The sequence below is a fragment of the Hemiscyllium ocellatum genome, chromosome 14 (assembly GCF_020745735.1).
Source record: "Hemiscyllium ocellatum isolate sHemOce1 chromosome 14, sHemOce1.pat.X.cur, whole genome shotgun sequence".
NCBI lineage: Eukaryota > Metazoa > Chordata > Chondrichthyes > Orectolobiformes > Hemiscylliidae > Hemiscyllium > Hemiscyllium ocellatum.
The window spans coordinates 83990774-83998560 of NC_083414.1; the positions used below are offsets into that span (position 1 = coordinate 83990774).

Sequence of the window (7787 nt, forward strand, 5' to 3'; positions counted from 1 at the left end):
CTCTCGCCCTCCCCTCCCTTCCTCCCCCTCTCTCGCCCACTCCCTCCCTTGCCCTCTCCCTCCCTCTCTCGCCCTCCCCTCCCTACCTCCCTTCTCTCGTCCTCCCCTCTCTCGCCCTCCCCTCCCTCCTTCCCCTCTCTCACCCTCTCCCTCCCTCCCTCCCTCCCTTCTCTCACCCTACCCTCCCTCACACTCCCCTCTATCGCCCTCCCCTCCCTCGCTCCCCCTTTCTCACCCTCCCTTCACTCTCTCTCCATCTCGCCCTCCCCGCCTTTCCTCCCCTCTTTGCCATCCTTTCTCGCCTTCCCCTCTCTCGCCCTTACACCTTGCCCTCCACTATCTCAGCCTCACCCTCTCCTCTCTCGCCCTCCCCTCTCTCACGCTATCTCTCACTTCCCCCCGCTTCTCTCTGCTCCATCACTCTCTCTCCATCTTCTCTCACTCTCAACCGCCCTCAATCGGTGTCTCTCTCTCTGCCCCCGTCCCTCCGTTTCTCTCTGACTGAATCTCTCTCCCTCCTGTCCCTCCCTCCCTCTCTCTCAGACACACTCTTTCTCCCTGCTCCTTCCCTCTCCCTCTGACCCCGAGACTGGAGGTGGGGTGTGGTTGGTCGTGGGGCTGCGTGTGTTGGGGGAGTGGGGGTGAGATGGGGTTGTGATGGAACTGCTGGAGGAGGCAGAGATGGGCAGGACAGAGAGTGTGAGGGTGAGGGGAAAGTGAAGAGTGGAGGCAGGTGGAGAAATCGGGGTTGGGGCGGTTGGTGTGAGAGGGAGAACGAGGGAGAGGGAAAGGGGGAGGTTGTGTGAAAGAGTGAGTGTGCAGGGAGAGAGAGGGAGAAATGTGGAGTAAGAGTGGGGGAGATGAAATGGGGAAGCCAGGTCGGAAAGAGTGTGGGGAGGGGGACAGAGGGAGTTAAACCCAGCTCCTGAGCTCAGGGCGCGTTGCCCTCCCCTTCCCTGAGGACCAGGACTTGGGGCTGAGTCTGTCTCTCTCCATCTCAGTTTCTCCAACACAATGACACACAACAACATCGGTCCCTCTGCTGCTCGGCACGCTTTAATCAGCATTTTTATTGATTACAAATGGAAGTGATGGATACAGTCAGTGGGATGGTGCCTTTTCTCACTGGCCCCTGAGTGTGAGAAACATTGAAATGTTTCCCTGTAACCCCGCTGTGGGATAAGGATGGACAAACCAGCGCTCCCCTCAGTCTGTTACCATAGCGACAGGCTGCTCCATCGCTGAAACACTGAACTGAAATGAGAAAATCCCGGATGGTGTGATTAATGAGGGAATTTGATGGATGGATGGATTTGGGTGAAGGGATATTTCAGCACATTCTTCAGCTGCTGCCTGAACTTAGTCTGGGTCACGGCATAAATCGCGGTGTTTGTGCAGCAACTGAGGAGCTGCAGCATGAAGCCTAATTCCTGCACAAACCAATCGATATACACAGAGTAATACCCAAACTGATACATCCGTTTCCATATAGAAAACAGCATTAACGTTGACCATAACAGGATGAAATTGGCCGAGATCACAAACAGTAAAATGATGGATTTTTTTCGGTTTCTCATTTCAGTGTCAGACTGAGCGTCCCCATTGGTGTGAGCGCGGAGTCTCCTGCGGGCTCTGCTGGTCACTAAAATGTGTCTGACGGTGAAAACATTGAGCTGCAGAATCAGGAGAAATGGGACACACGGGGTTAGAATGTGGTGGAGGAACTCGATTGTGACCCAGACACTGGAGAATAGAACAGCGAGTGTTACATCACAAAACCAGGGGGCGTTCCCCAGCAAATACCGAGCCGTGAGCATAAAATACCAGGAAATGTTCTTTAAACAGCTCAGCACAGTCACTGCTCCCAGAACCACAGCCGCCGTTTTCTCACTGCAATATTTACTTTTCAGCTTCTGGCAAGAAATGGCCACAAACCGATCAAAGGTGAAAGTGACGGTGAACCAGACAGAGCAGTCACTGGCTGCATAAAGCAGGACGGCGTGGATATTACACACCGGGACGGAGTACAGGAAATAAAACTGTTCCTCATAAACAACGGGAATGTGTCTCAGTATCAGGTCGAGGATAATGACCAGGAGATCCGCCGCTACCATGGCCCCCAGGTAACGTCTGACACATGGAGACAATCCACAATCTTTATAAAGCAGGACGTAGATGGTCACTACGTTAACTGTGAGGAAGGAAAACAAACCCATTATCCATCAGCCTGGAGGCAAAGGGACCCGTTTGATCGGGGACCCAGTGAGATTTTCAAATGTGTCCCTGTATTCAGGGATTTATTAAAATAATTGGAGCTGGAATAACAAATGGGAAGGTCGGAATTACTGACAAAAATATGACATAAACCACAAGAAACCCTCCATCCCCAAACACACAGAGACACATCCATAAGGACAGATGGTTTCTAGAACATTCCCACACAATCGATCACTCGAGAGCAGACACAGGTCACTCCTTCCCAGTTCCTGATACGGAGGGTGGGAACGTTACTGTCCTGAAGGATTCTCTCCCAGTTTCCTGAAGACAAACGGAGTTTGGGAATTTCTGTATTTTGGTTTAAATTGTTGTCGATCCTGTGTCGTGAAGAAATGTTAACGTAGGGAAAACGTATTCACCCCTTTAACTGCCTGAGGGGCCTTCGGAACAGTGTCTCCTTCTCCCTGGAACGGGATCGCTTCCCTCGGGATCTTATCGTTTGTTCAATTCACTGACGTCCGGCTGTTCACAAACAAACAACTTCAGGGACAGAACGTTCCGGGGAATGGCAGTTATAGAATGTCAGGGAAAGAACGTTCCGGGGAATGACAGTTATAGAATGTCAGGGGCAGAACGTTCCGGGGAATGTCAGTTATAGAATGTCAGGGGCAGAACGTTCCGGGGAATGTCAGTTATAGAATGTCAGGGACAGAACGTTCCGGGGAATGTCTGTTATAGAATGTCAGGGACAGAACGTTCCGGGGAATGTCAGTTACAGAATGTCGGGGACAGAACGTTCCGGGGAATGTCAGTTATAGAATGTCAGGGACAGAACGTTTCGGGGAGCTCCGTGACCTGTCCATCACCTTTCCTCCCTACCCACCCCACCACCATGATGAACCGTGCACAGGCTACATATCCATCCAGCACGGGGAGCTGTACAGACCACATCATTGTATTATCTATAAACCTCAACCAGACAGTCTGACCAGCACAGAGACCTGTGCAGTGATAACTGGTGAATTAATCTGTAACCCAGGAGCAGTTACCCTCCCAGCATGTAGGGCTGTGTACACCACCCCAGTGCATTGATCTGTAACCCAGGAGCAGTTACCCTCCCAGCTTGTAGGACTGTGTACATCCCCCCAGTACATTGCTCAGTAACACTGTGTTAGATCCCTGCCCAGTGTGAGGAAACTTGCAGCCCATGCTGGAAGTGACAGGATGTACAGCTCCCATCCATTTACAGCTCCATCTCTCCATTGTGCCCTGACAAGGGGGTGCTGTGGGTGTGAACATCACTGACAGAGAGAGATGGCCGGGGAATCAGTTTAAATATCGCCACATGGGAGGGGTTTGCGGTATAGACAGAGAGGGGGAGACTGAGAGACAGTGTCATGGAAGGATGTGTTCCCAGGTTTCAGAATGCTGAAATGTCGACACATGAGCCATACTTCCCAGGAAATATGGGAAAAAGGGAGATTGGTGTGAGGTGAAATGATGGAGAGATTTGGATGAGCATTTGTAAATGGGAGTAGTTACAACAGAATCTCTGACTCACTGGGCTGATTCTAACAATAATTTGCCTCAGTGCCATTTTCACTGAGTGTGACAGAGAGATTATCTGTACGAGGCCAAGCTAGATTCCTGGTGCTATCTTATCAAACACAACTCATTGACTACCCACACACCCCACCCCCACCACGCACCCACATGGTGTCCCTCTCATTCAATACCAGCCCGATTCTCCCACCCATCATGGCTGGAGGGACTCACAGTCGCCCGCGTGCCCCTGGATATTCCATGACCCCTGGCACTGGTGCCATCTTTGAAAGGCCATTGGGCACACAGTTGAGCATTCTCAGCTTGGAGCTGCCCTGCACAGTTTACCCCGAGCATGGCAGATAAGGGGCAATTACACCACGGTTTGTCGACAGGCACACGGAGCTCCTGGTGGATGGACTAGTATAGAGGGTGACCATTCTCTTCCCAGAGGGAGCCACACCAGCAGACCCACCGAGCATGGTCTGAGCTCCCCACCCAGCTCAGTGCAGTAACTGCGGTTTGAAGAATTGTCCAGCAATACAGGACAAGCATCAATAACCTTCCCCGCTCTGTCAGGAAAAGGGTCACTGGATTCTCTCTGCTCCCTCACACTCACGGTATATCTGTTATAGCACCGACTCACGAACAAAGCTCTTGCTCATATACACGCAGCGCGCTCTGTTCCTGTAGCCCCTTTATAACGGCACAGCCTGTTTTAAACTGTCTTTGTTTATCCTTCATACCAAAGTGCATCACCTCACACTGCTCTGCATTGATCCCCGTCTATCAGCTTGTCACTGTCCTGTTAGAGTTCCACACTGTCCTCCATAGACTTTACAATCCTTGCAGGTTTGGAACCATTTACAAACATTAAGATTGTCATAGTGTCCTAGTCCCCATGAAACAACTGAAATCCTGCCCCACACACAGGAGGGTGAGCAAGTGAAATACTGATATATTCCCACGGACAGAGTCGAATAACGACATACTGTCAATGGAGCAACAAAAATCCTGACATATACGAGACAGAGTAGATGAAATATTGACAAACCACAGAGCAAGAGAAATCCGGATAGGTTCCACTTATCGATATTCATCAGGGTACAATGTGATGAAGGTGAAAGTGTGTACTGTACCTTTAAGAGAGAGTGAATGCTGCTCTGAACTGAGAGCTTACAAGTACCTGAGATATGAGAGGATGGCAGACCCAGAAACAGTATATTGCTGTAGAGCCGGAGTCGGGTTATAAGCAGTTAAGAGATGTAGGGTCTTTCAGTTCACTTTCAGTGTTAAACAATACATTGTTGTTTTCATTTAAACAGTGGAATTTGGGAGTTCTCTGTCACTCATACTTTAACAGTTTACGAGGCGAATTGAGCATTTATTTATGTTTAGTAAATTACCAGATGGGATCTATGCCGTGTCCTAACAATTGCTCTGTGTGTATCTGTGTGTCTCTGTGTGGGGCAGGTCTGGCTGTCTCTGTGGTGCTGCAAGTGATGCAATGCCTCCCTCTGCTGGCCCCTACACGCCACTGCATCGGCATTGGCAGAGGGTGGAAACCAACAGGGATTCACTCAGAAAGGGAGAGGGAGAGGGCAGCTGCTCACAGCACCATCCAAACTGATGTCTTATCCATGTACTGATCTAAATGTCCTTTAAACGTTGTAACTGTCCCTGCTTTCACCACTTGCTCTGCAAGTTCATTCCACACACAAGCCAGCTTCTGTCTAAAATAATTACCTCTCCTGACTTTTGTAAATCTTTTTTCCCCGCACCTTAAAATATCCCTCAGTTTTGAATCCCCAATTCTAGGGAAAAGACATCAGCTCTTCAGCTTATCTGTACCCCTCATCATTTTATAAACCTCTGAAAAGTTACCCCTCCATCTCATACTCTCCAGTGAAAAACGTCCCAGCCAATCCAGCCTCTACTTATAGCTCAATCCCTCCATTTCCAGCAACATCCAGGTTAAACTCTTCTGAACCTTCTCCAGCTTAATAATATCAAGGTCAATGATATCAAAGAGAATAGTCAATGCATTTAAGAAGGGTAGTGGAGACCAAAACTAGAGGACATAGTTGTAAGGTAAGAGGGGAAAATTTTAAAAGTGACCTAAGGAGCAGCTGTTTCACCCAGAGGGTGGTGTGCCGATGGAATGAGTGGGCAGGATGCCCAGACTGGACACAGTATTCCAGAAGAGGTCTCACCAATGTCCTGTACAACCACAACATGACGTCCCAATTCCGATACTCTAAGGTCTGACCATTGAAGACAAGTGTGCAAAACACCTTCTTAATCACATTATCTATATGAGATGCAACTTTTAAAGAATTATACCTGATGGCCGAGGTCTCTGTTCTACAACACTGCCAAAGGCCCTACGTTTAATTGTATAAGTCCTACTCTTGTTGGATTTACCAAATCCAATACCTCGCATTAATCCAAACTTAAATCCATCTGCCACACCTCGGCCAGTGAGTGATATTACCACCTCATCACCTTCCCCGTTTAATTTTTAAATGCCCACCCCTCCCCAGGAGGCCTGCACACTCCGGCCTTGACTTTCACAAAGACCCTGAGCTTGGTTTGCCTTGTGTGGTTAGAGGGAGGAGGGACAGATTGCAGACACACTCAGTGGGGAGGAGAGGTTGGACAGTAACCAGCGGTCTGGTATCATTTCATGGTTTTAAGCAGAGGGCAGACACACGTGAGAGTTGGGTTCTACAGGTCGGTGTTTTGGGACCAGAAATTATGGTCTTTCTCTGTGTCTGGTGTTCTGTAATAAATATCTATTTGAGATCCTTCATTGGGCAGAGTATGTCTGCAGGATTCCTTTCTCTAATATTGCAGACTACAGATAATAGCGATTGAAGATGTTCATAGTTAATTTCGATCTTGCACTTGTTTAACAAAACAAAATGTTTTGTGTAGCTCAGTAATGGTAACCTGATTATAATAAATCCACACCGAGCTGAACTCTGCCCCTTAAAATGTGACCCAAAATCTGGGTACAGTAGTGTAGTGGGTAGTGTCCCTGTCTCTGAGCCATGGCTCTGGGGTTTGATTCCAATTCCTGAAATTGTTTGGTAGTGTTCCTAGCTCTGGACCAGAAGGTGTGGATTCATGTCCTGCCTGTTGCAGAGGTATGTCACAGCATGTCATAACAGGCTGATGAACAAACACACAGGAGAATAATGTTACAGCTTTATGGGTATTGCCGAGTGGTGCTCGTGTCCCTACCTCTGGGCACAAAGGTCTAGGTGTAAATCCCACAGAAGGGTCTACTAATATATCTGAACAAACTGATTAAACTGGGTTTAGAATTGTGACTTGATGGAGAAAGAACAGGTGTCGGTGTTGAATTTCAGCATTTCGGCCCGGGATTATTGAAAGTGCAGCCATTCGCGTTGATTTAAGTCACAATTCGCAGCAGGAAAGGTTTATAAAATCAGAACGGTCATGGATAGGGTTTGTAGTCAAGGTTTTTCCCCAGGTTAGGGGCATCCAAAACTCGAGGGCATTGGTGGAAAGTGAGAGGGGAAAGATTTTGAAGAGGCCTAAGGGGCACCTTTTCACACAGAGGATGGTGTGCGTATGGAATGAGCAGCCAGAGGAAGTGGTGGAGGCTGGTACAATTACATCATGTAAAAGGCATCTGGATGATGACAGACCTGCTGAGCTTTTCCAGCAATTTCTGCATTTGTTAAAACAAAACATTCATTTTAACCCAGGTATCTGTGTTAGCTGTTTGAATTCAGAATTGGCTGGCCAACAGAAGACAACGAGTGGTAGTGGAAGAAAAATATTCTGCCCGGAAGTCTGTGGTGAGTGGTGTTCCACAGGGCTCTGTCCTTGGGCCTCTACTGTTTGTAATTTTTATTAATGACTTGGATGAGGGGATTGAAGAATGATTCAGCAAGTTTGCAGATGACGCACACTTTGGAGGTGTCGTCGACAGTGTAGAGGGCTGTTGTAGGCTACAGCGGGACATTGACAGGATGCGGAGAAGGGCTGAGAGGTGG

At 48.6% G+C, this 7787-nt stretch overlaps 1 long non-coding RNA gene across 1 annotated transcript in view; it reads left to right on the plus strand.

Annotated features, from left to right (window-relative positions):
* Positions 1-7577, plus strand: part of LOC132822431 (uncharacterized) — a 569944-nt gene extending 562367 nt beyond the window's left edge. The window contains exon 3 of the long non-coding RNA XR_009645439.1: positions 7497-7577. This is a non-coding gene — a long non-coding RNA (uncharacterized LOC132822431). The remainder of the gene's footprint in view (positions 1-7496) is intronic.
* Positions 7578-7787: the final 210 nt, after the last annotated feature.